The 9,066-nt window shown below is 41.5% G+C and overlaps 1 protein-coding gene across 1 annotated transcript in view; it reads right to left on the bottom strand.

The window, feature by feature from the left end:
• Positions 1 to 9,066, bottom strand: part of ARHGAP40 (Rho GTPase activating protein 40) — a 34,065-nt gene that overhangs the window by 24,789 nt on the left and 210 nt on the right. The gene's annotated exons all lie outside the window — the stretch shown is intronic.

Raw genomic sequence — 9,066 nt, 5'->3', positions numbered from 1 at the left:
CATCCAGGACTGGAGGTTGCAACCCAATTCTTGGTTTCGGGGCCGCTCCCATGAGCACCTCCGTCTTGTCTGGATTCAGTTTCAATCTGTTTTTCCTCATCCAGCCCATTACCGCCTGAAGACATTCATTGAGAGAAGAGATGCCATCGGAATTCGAGGACATCCCTGCTTGATCGCCCCCCAGACAGCCCAGGGAGCAATGGGGGAGGCGAAGAGATTTGGGGGAAAGGAGGCTCCTTCCAGAGGAACTATGGGATGGGCTTTGCAGTACATACCTGCTTGATCGCCCCCCAGACAGCACAGGGAGCAATGAGGGAGGCAAAGAGATGTGGGGGAAAGGAGGCTCCTTCCAGAGGAACTATGGGATGGGCTTTGCAGGACATCCCTGCTTGATCGCCCCCCAGACAGCCCAGGGAGCAATGGGGGAGGCAAAGCAATTTTGGGGAAAGGAGAGCCTGGACGCCCAGGGATCTGAGTGGGGGTATCGAGCCTTATCTTCTCTCTTCCCCAAAGATTCTCTCCCCAGTAATGAAGCCCGCTGCCTTCTCCTCCTTGATCCGATTTGCCAAGCCTCCTTCTAGTCTGGGGAGACACAACAGAAGAGTCTTGGATGCAGCCAATTTTCATTAGCTGCCCTAAGAATAGAAATAAAAACCCTAGACTTGTGACGTCTAGGCACTTGATTGACAGCTTGTGGACACAAATGGGAATGGGGAGCAAGTTAATCCGCTTTAAAATAAAGCAATTTAAAATAAATGGGAACGAAAACAGGGTCTAAATGAATTGAGGTAATTTGCCCCTTTTAGTAATGGAAATGATGGTAAAAATTCGAATTATTCCTGGAACATAATCCGAATCAGAATCGTGCCAATATAATCCGTTTTATCTGCCAAGTGGGAACACCCCCCAGAACCCCTTGCCATGAACAAGGGGAAGGCATAGTCCAAAATTCCAGATTCATGGCCAATAGGGGTCACTCAGAAATGCCAGTTTTACAAATGTGTGTTTCTCATAGGATGTATACATATGAATGAAATAGAGTTCCATTAGTTCAGTGTGGCTTATTTCTGAGTAGATGTGTGACAAATGGGAGTCTGATATCCCTCTAACTAAAAAAAGTTTGGCAGGCTGCAAGGCACCTAATAATAATAATAATAATAATAATGATGATGATGTTTATTTATATTTCCCGCCTCTCTCACAGATCGAAGTGGGATTACAGCATTAAAATGATACATAGTACAAAATATGATCAATAAAACACTAATACTGTACTGAATTCACCAACATTCCTATTAGTTCTCTAAAATAGCAATTCAACAATTATCCAACAATCATAGTCAAGAGTGGGCTGATTGTCATAACCTTTTATTATTTTTTTTTTTTTAGTTCTCTTAATCATCACGTAATTGATTGTACAATAAATAGGCATTCAGTTAATTATACGGTATACATTCGATAAGCAGAATAAGTACATTGAACTTAGCATAATCAGTTCTGTTATCAAAAATATCTCTAATTTTTAAACCATCAATGTAACATTTGTCTTTATATTAAAGGAAGATAAAAACAAATAATTAAACCTGTATAAATCTTAAATAAAGTTTTCCCTGTTGACTATTCGTTTATTAAATTGAATGTCACTCCTGACCATTCTTTTGCCCATTTATCCATGTCCTTTTTGTTTAATATTGCTGTTAATCTGTCTAATTCCATTTCAAATATTTTATTTTTCCATTCTTCTATAGCTGGTGTATGTGTGGATTTCCACTTTTTTGCCACTAGCATTCTAGCTGCTGTTATTAAATATAGTCCTACAGTATTCTCCAGTGCTTTCTTTCTCCTTCTTCGCCTAATACTGAAGTTACATTTAACCAATACTGTATAGTTCTGGGTTCATATTGAACTCTGTATTTAACATCTTTTTCATTTCTAAATGGATCATTGTCCAAAACTTCTCTGTAATTGGGCAGTTCCACCACGTATGCAAATATGATCCTCTTTCTTTTTGACATCTCCAGCAATTGTTATTATTTTGTTTATATATTCTATTTATTTTAGAAGGAGTGATGTACCATCTATTTACCATTTTAAAATGGTTTTCTTTTAATATTTGGGCGACTGTAAATTTCCTTGTTTTAATTCTCACTTTTTGCCATTTTTCTAAATCTATGGCAGGATACAGACCACCCAAAAAGGGCGATCTCCCACCGCCTTGGTTTGCTCCGCGAGGGAGCTGCAGTGGACAAACCACGCAGCTCAGTCATGGAGCAAAAAGAACCCATGGTGCACTTGCAGTATCACAAAGGTGCCAGGATGTGTGGACGCTATGCATCTGTCATGTCATAATGGTGGTGACCGTATGTACAGGGCGCTGTCATTTTGATGCCCTTGTCACGTGCGAGGGGCGAGTTGCATCTGGAAGTACCCCTTGCACGTAACGATGGCGCCCCATAGGGCCCATCTGTACAGTGCCCATATAACCTTTTCTATGGAGTCCGGTTAGGGATGCCATAACCTGGCGGCCCCTGTGACAAACCCACTTTTGGGGGCCCCCTCCCGGTCCCGGTCCGGTTTGGCCCCCAGCCCCTGGTTTGGGGCCCGCGCGGCGCCAACCCACCTTCCCCTGCCTCCCCGCATGGCTGCACCACCCACCTCCTCCTCCTCCTTCGTTCGGAAGCGAAGGAGGAGGCGGTGCGCAGGGGGAGGGTGGCGGGGAGGTGGGAAGGGGGCGCGGGCGTGCGCAGGAGGCGCACCTCCTTCTCCTCCTCCTCCATTCCAAGCCTCCCTTCCTTTCTCCCTCCTTCCTCCTTCCTTCCTCCTCCTCCTCTGCCTCCCAGCCCAGGCCCAAGCGGAGGAGGAGGCAGAGGTGCCTGCCTGGCTTGGTGCTCCCTGCGCGCGCGCGCACGCCAAGGCAACAGGCACTGGCAGGCAGCCACCCACCGCCTCCTCCGCCTCGCGTGCCTCTGCGCTGGGCACTTCCTTGGGCCCAGGAGGCGGAGGCAGAGGAGGAGGCTGAGGCAGAGGTGGGTGGCTGCCTGCCTCCTGCCTTGGTGCGCGGGTGGGGGGGGGAGCGCGCCAAGGCAGCCACCCACCTCCTCCTCCGCTTGGGCCTGGGCTGGGAGGCAGAGGAGAAGGAGGGAGGAAGGAGGGAGGAAGGAAGGAAGGAAGGAGGGAGGAGAGAAGGAGGAAGGGGAGGAAGGAGGGAAGAAGGAAGGGAGGAGGAGGGACGAAGGAAGGAGGAAGGAAGAAGGGGGAGGAAGGAAGGAAGGAAGGAAGGAAGGAGGGAGGAAGGAGGAGGAGGAAGGAAGGAGGGAGGAAGGACAAGGAGGAAGAAGAGGAGGAGGAGGAAGAGGATAGTGATGATGATGAAATGAGCCAGCTTCTGAGGCACGACCAATGTAAGTTGCTCTGATTTTTACAAACTCATGCACAGTGAAAAAAAACCCAAAGTCCCTTGACCAAGTACACACTTCTGAGAAGTACAGTTGAATCCGAGGGCAAACCTACTTCTTGTTAAACCACCTTGACATATTTAGTATGAAACCCAAAGAGTTTGGTTATACAATAAGCCTCTGAAATATGCAAGAGATTGCCATGTTAAGTAAAGCCATGTTCAATGCCCAAATGTGCTGTTTGGAATGGGGGGAGGGGGGATTGCCATAAAGGGAAAGTCCATTTGTGTCATCTGTCTAGGAATAATGCCCAAATGTCCTCCATTTTGATCATGCCTAAGAAACATGTATTTATAATAACATTTTTTAAAAACCACCAAAATTTTTCGTGTGTCCTCCATTTTTTAAAAATGTGCTTTACATTTGAAAATTTTGCCCTACATTTGCCCTACATTTGTCCTGGTTTGGAGGCCAAGACTTATGGCAACCCTAAGTCCGGTGGATAAGCCCGCCAGAAGAGATCCATCTTGAGTGCCTTCTTAAAGGCCCCTAAGGTAGCGGTAAGATGGATCTCTTCCAATAAGCCATTCCATAATTTTCGGACTGCAGCAGTGAACACCCTATAATAATAATAATAATAATAATAATAATAATAATAATAATAATAATTTTTTATTTTTACCGCGCCTTTCCATAAAATGATCAAGGCGGCTTACAAGGAATTAAAACATTACAGTACGGATAAAAACAATTACAATATGAAAATTAAAAACATTGCTACAAGGAATGGGAAGAATCAATATAAACACATAGGTCAAGGGCAGGAGATGAAAAAAAAAATCGATTTACAATGGTCCGGGTCAAAAGGAAAAACAAGGGGGCAGAGAAAAGAAAAATTACTAAGGTGGGAATGCCAACCAGAATAAAGGTTTTTTAAGTTCACAGGTAGACTTAGAGTACTTCATTGCATATTCATGACTCCTTTGGCCTGGACACGTCAATAATCCAGATTTAAGGCTTGCATTACAGGAGGACAGGCCCTTCCCAGAGCTTTATTTTTTAAAAGGGAAATTTTTTGTCTCTTCTCAGTCTGAGTCTGCATCTGCACTGCAAGAAATAATTCAGGTTGACAACACTTAACTGCCATGGCCCAAGGTTATGAATTCTGGGAACGGTAGTTTTGTGAGACATTTAGCCTTTCTGTCAGAGAACTCTATGTGCCACAACAAACTACAGTTCCAAGAATCATAGCATTGAGCCATGGCAGTTAAACCCGGATTATTTCTGCAGTATGGATACAGCCTTAAGTGAACAAGCTAAGACCAACTTTCAGGTTAGGCAAAAACATTAAACCAGCTCTTGTTTTTGAGTACAGGAAGCAGAGAAGTTCAGAAATAGTAAATTTTTTCAAAAAAATAAAGGTCACTAATGAAATTTACCATGATGCTAAAAATAAGTAATTGAAACAACTGGAGCAGTACTCTGAGAGTTTGCAATGGTGTTTAGTGTCCTTTTATGAATCACAGTTATAGAACTAGAGCCATTGTAACTAAGCCGTGGAATCTAGGGCATCTCCTGGGATTGGCAATTTAGGGAGTATGTTTAGAATACTAAACTGGCAAATGCCAGGATTCTATACCATGTTACTATGACAAGTAAAGCAGAATCATAGTGCTACATTGTCTAGAGTCCCATATCTAGCATTACAAGTGCTATAATAGATGAAAGGCCCCCTAAGTCAAGCAATGAAAAGTTCCATAACTCACTCCCAGAAAATGAAATTCAAACTTACTCATCATTGTTTGGACCATCTGATATATCTCCAAACAGGATCTTTCTGAACGGCAGAAAAAAATATCCAACTGACACTATTTAGCTGCATTACACTACTCATACTTGGAAATTTTGGGATTTTGTAGTTTGTTTAAAGAAGCACACAGAGCTCTCTCACAAGAAGGCTAAATGGTGTCAAAAACTACATTCCCAGAATTCCACAGCATGAGACAGGGCATTAAGTGGTGTCAACTGGATTAGTTCTGCAAGTGGCGGACCACCATGTAGCCATTCTATATATGACAACATTTTTTTCATTTGGGACTGGAAATCATGTATAAGCCATTGCTTAAATGAGAATGGTTAAAGTTTCTATCGTGCCACAATGCCTCTTTAACATAAAACTGGGCGAAAACCAGATGTTGAATATGCAGAGTTTGTATCTATGGTAACATGTCTGACATTTTATTATTCAGAAACAATCTAAAAAAGTGGGGATAAGAGCTCAGTCACCACCATGTAGTTTTCACATATTACAGTATCTACTTGCCTATCCAAAAACAAAGGAGAGAAAATGTTTGAAGAACGGTTGTCACAAGAGAGAAACTTTGTCAGGGAAAAAAAAATCAATAGAGATAGACTCCTATTAGAAATTTAACCACCTCATTAAAACAATGATTACACTGATTACAGTCCAAATGAAAATATATAATATATAGAAAGGATACATGTGGTTAATTTGTAACTTGTGAGGGATTTGGTTTTAAAATCATACAATAGTTCTAAAGAAAGTTAATAGTATAATATATTTTGTGTAATTAAAGTGTTTAATATTTATGTAAATGCCATAAATAAATGAACCTTGCAACCTGGGAGTAAATAAACAGTACTATTTTTATTTGCTTTCCATTTATTTTTGTCCATATTATGAAAATCTAATGGTTAGGATTGTTGCATAGGTGCCCTCTTAGTGGAAAGATGGGCGAAAGAAAACGTTATTAATCATTTAACACCATTTTAAAAAAAATATTCATAGAAATGCACAGTATTTAGGGATAGCTGTGTTGATCATATAGCAAAATACTGCAAATTCCACAAAACAGAAATATCTTGTTGAGCCAACTAAAAAGCACAAAATATATAATGCAAGCTTCTGAAGCTTCAATTGGCGTCTTATCGCCAAATGTTTAAAAATCACACAGGGAAGAAAACAATGTGATTAGGCTAGCCACAGACCTACTTGTATATACTCAATTATAAGTCAAGCCATGTATAATTCAAGGTCAGCTTTTTTGGTGCCAAATATGGATTTTGCCATGACCGTGGATTCCTGATAGGTTGAGAGTAAAACTTGCTCTCCTTCAGTGTGTTTGTATGCAGTGTATGGAAAAGAAACCGCTCAAGGGGCTTTTCTTCATCATTTCAGTTTTCGTTTCAGCAGGTGCTCCGGCAGGAAGGGGAGCACAACAAACAGCAGTACAGCAATCAAATAGGACTCTTTCTGCTTGGCTCTTTCTTGCTAAACTCTTCCTGCCCACATGGGAAATCTGAAAGACCCACATCATGTTTCACTAGTGACCCATAAATAAGTCGACCTGGGATTTGGGGTCAATTTTGGGCATACATTTTGAGACTTTAAGACGAGTAAACAGTACATTTTGTCATGAGATGTTTTACGTTTGTTGGGTACAGAAACCCAAAAATTATGCTCCAATCCTCTGGCTTCCTCTTCTTCAATATTCCCCTATTGTGGCAAATTCAGTATTCCAAAATCAGAAAAACTATTCTGGGGTAGCCGTGTTGGCCACAGTAAAATCAACATACCAGTTCAAAAATCCATAAAACATGTCAAAGTAGACATGGAGGAAATAGATCCCCCACTTCATTTCCTTGCTGCGCATTTGAATGGCCCCTGATAAAGTCGTGGCAAGCAAGGGAAAGTAAATGTATCGCAACTTGGATTCACAGACTTTTATAATAACCTGACCATTTAGAAATGGATCATCAAGTTGGCAGTGGATCTACACAGTTTCCACTTAAAAAACTGAAAATGCCCAAGACTGAACGTGGGTATGGAAATTTGTTTAAATTAGTTGTTTATAAATACTTGCAAACATATTTCATGCAATGAAACTTAGAAAAAGTGAACTGAAACATAAAAAAACAATAAAAATAACCAATTAATTATAAAGTAAACACAAAATCATGAAACAATAGGACAGCAGATAAACATCAAGGCATGTCACAATGTCCATAGACTTGAAGAGATCTTGTAGATGTATTTTCTAGAACTGCTGGAAATCCCGTTGAGAGTACTGCTAATTCTATACTAAAGAGAAGTAAACTTGGCATTTTAAAAAGTAAGCCATATCAGTGGAGATGCAAAGTAGTATATACTAAATAGTTAAGTATGGTAATCAAGACGATATATTTAGTTAAAGCCCGGCATTCAGGTCAAAAGGATATTGAGTAATACAACCTCCCAATTCTAAGTGTCAAGGATATTGAAGTTAAGTGCACATCAATACATTCAAATATAACGTGTAACCAAAGATATTACAAATGGTCAGCAACGGCTGTCAATAAAGACTGTGGCCTTGTTTGCCCTGACTGATGGGCCAGGGCAGAACTGGCCTGGATTGGCCAGGAGGCAACTGCATGTACTGGGGGAAACCCAGTGCAGTGACACAGCATTATCTGCATGGGCTTTGGGCTGAGACGGCATCATCATGGCTGACTGTCCCCGGTCACTTGGAGCTGCCACCATACCTGTAGGAGTCCATGGAAAGATCTCCTGGAGCACCATCCTTCTCTGGAGGTTAAGCCACCTGTGCCAAAGACAAGGAGGAATAGGCAAGGGACAATCTGATCAATAACAAGGGTCTCTCGTGGAAGTGGATAAGGGGAATCTTTTCTCTCTTTCACACAAACATAGCTGGCCAAAGAGGTTTCTTTAATTTTTAAAAAAAAAAAATTGCAGTTTATGTCTCCATATCCATGGTTTCTGCATCAACACACTCAACCTCCATGCTTGAAATATTGCAATAAATAAATAAATAAATTCAAAAAGCAAACATTGATTTTGCCATTTTTATGAGGACACACCATCTTTCTATGTCACATGTAGTAATGGGACAAGCATCCCTGGATTTTGATAGTAATAATAATAATAATAATAATAAGATAATAACATTTTTATTTATATTTTGTCCCGCCCTTCCCCCACGGATCGAGGTGGGATACAGCCAGTATCAAATCAAGATACATCATAATTACAAATAATTTAAAATAAGCTCATAAAATAAAATATCTAAAAAACCACGATTAACAAACAATTCAAAAACTCTGATGTAGATATATTATTGGGTGATTTTCCCTTATAAAGGGTCAGAGGGTATGCTTTCTGGAAGTGATGGGTTTTCAGCGCCTTTTAAAGGCGTCCTAGTGGAAGTGGAGTCGAATTTCTTCTGGAGATTATCCAAAGCGTTGGGGCCATGGCTGGAATGCTTTTGGGAGTGGCTATTAATCTCACTTTAGTTGTTCAAGTAGGAGCTTCTCATTTGTTCTGAGAGTGCGGGCTGGTTGGGTAGGAGAGGGGTTCCCTCAAGTAACTCAGGCCCAAGCCTGACGGCCCTTTAAAACTGGTGGGCCTTCAAGGAGCTTCGGTCTCCCATGTAGTTAACATTTATGAAACCGCTTGGGAGAGATCATCCGAGAATGGGCACGGGGGGTTCAGTACGCTGATGACCCCAAATCAATTTTCGTCTATGTCTCCGACTGATGCAGTGATGGGGATGGATTTCATCCTCGTCGTGGCGTGTCTGGAGTCAGTAATGGGCTGGATGAGGGAAAACCGACTCAAATTGAAGTCGAGAAAACGGAGGTACTATTTAGGATG

Source organism: Sceloporus undulatus, chromosome 4 (assembly GCF_019175285.1).
Source record: "Sceloporus undulatus isolate JIND9_A2432 ecotype Alabama chromosome 4, SceUnd_v1.1, whole genome shotgun sequence".
Taxonomy (NCBI): domain Eukaryota; kingdom Metazoa; phylum Chordata; class Lepidosauria; order Squamata; family Phrynosomatidae; genus Sceloporus; species Sceloporus undulatus.
This window is presented reverse-complemented; position numbering and strand designations above follow the sequence as displayed.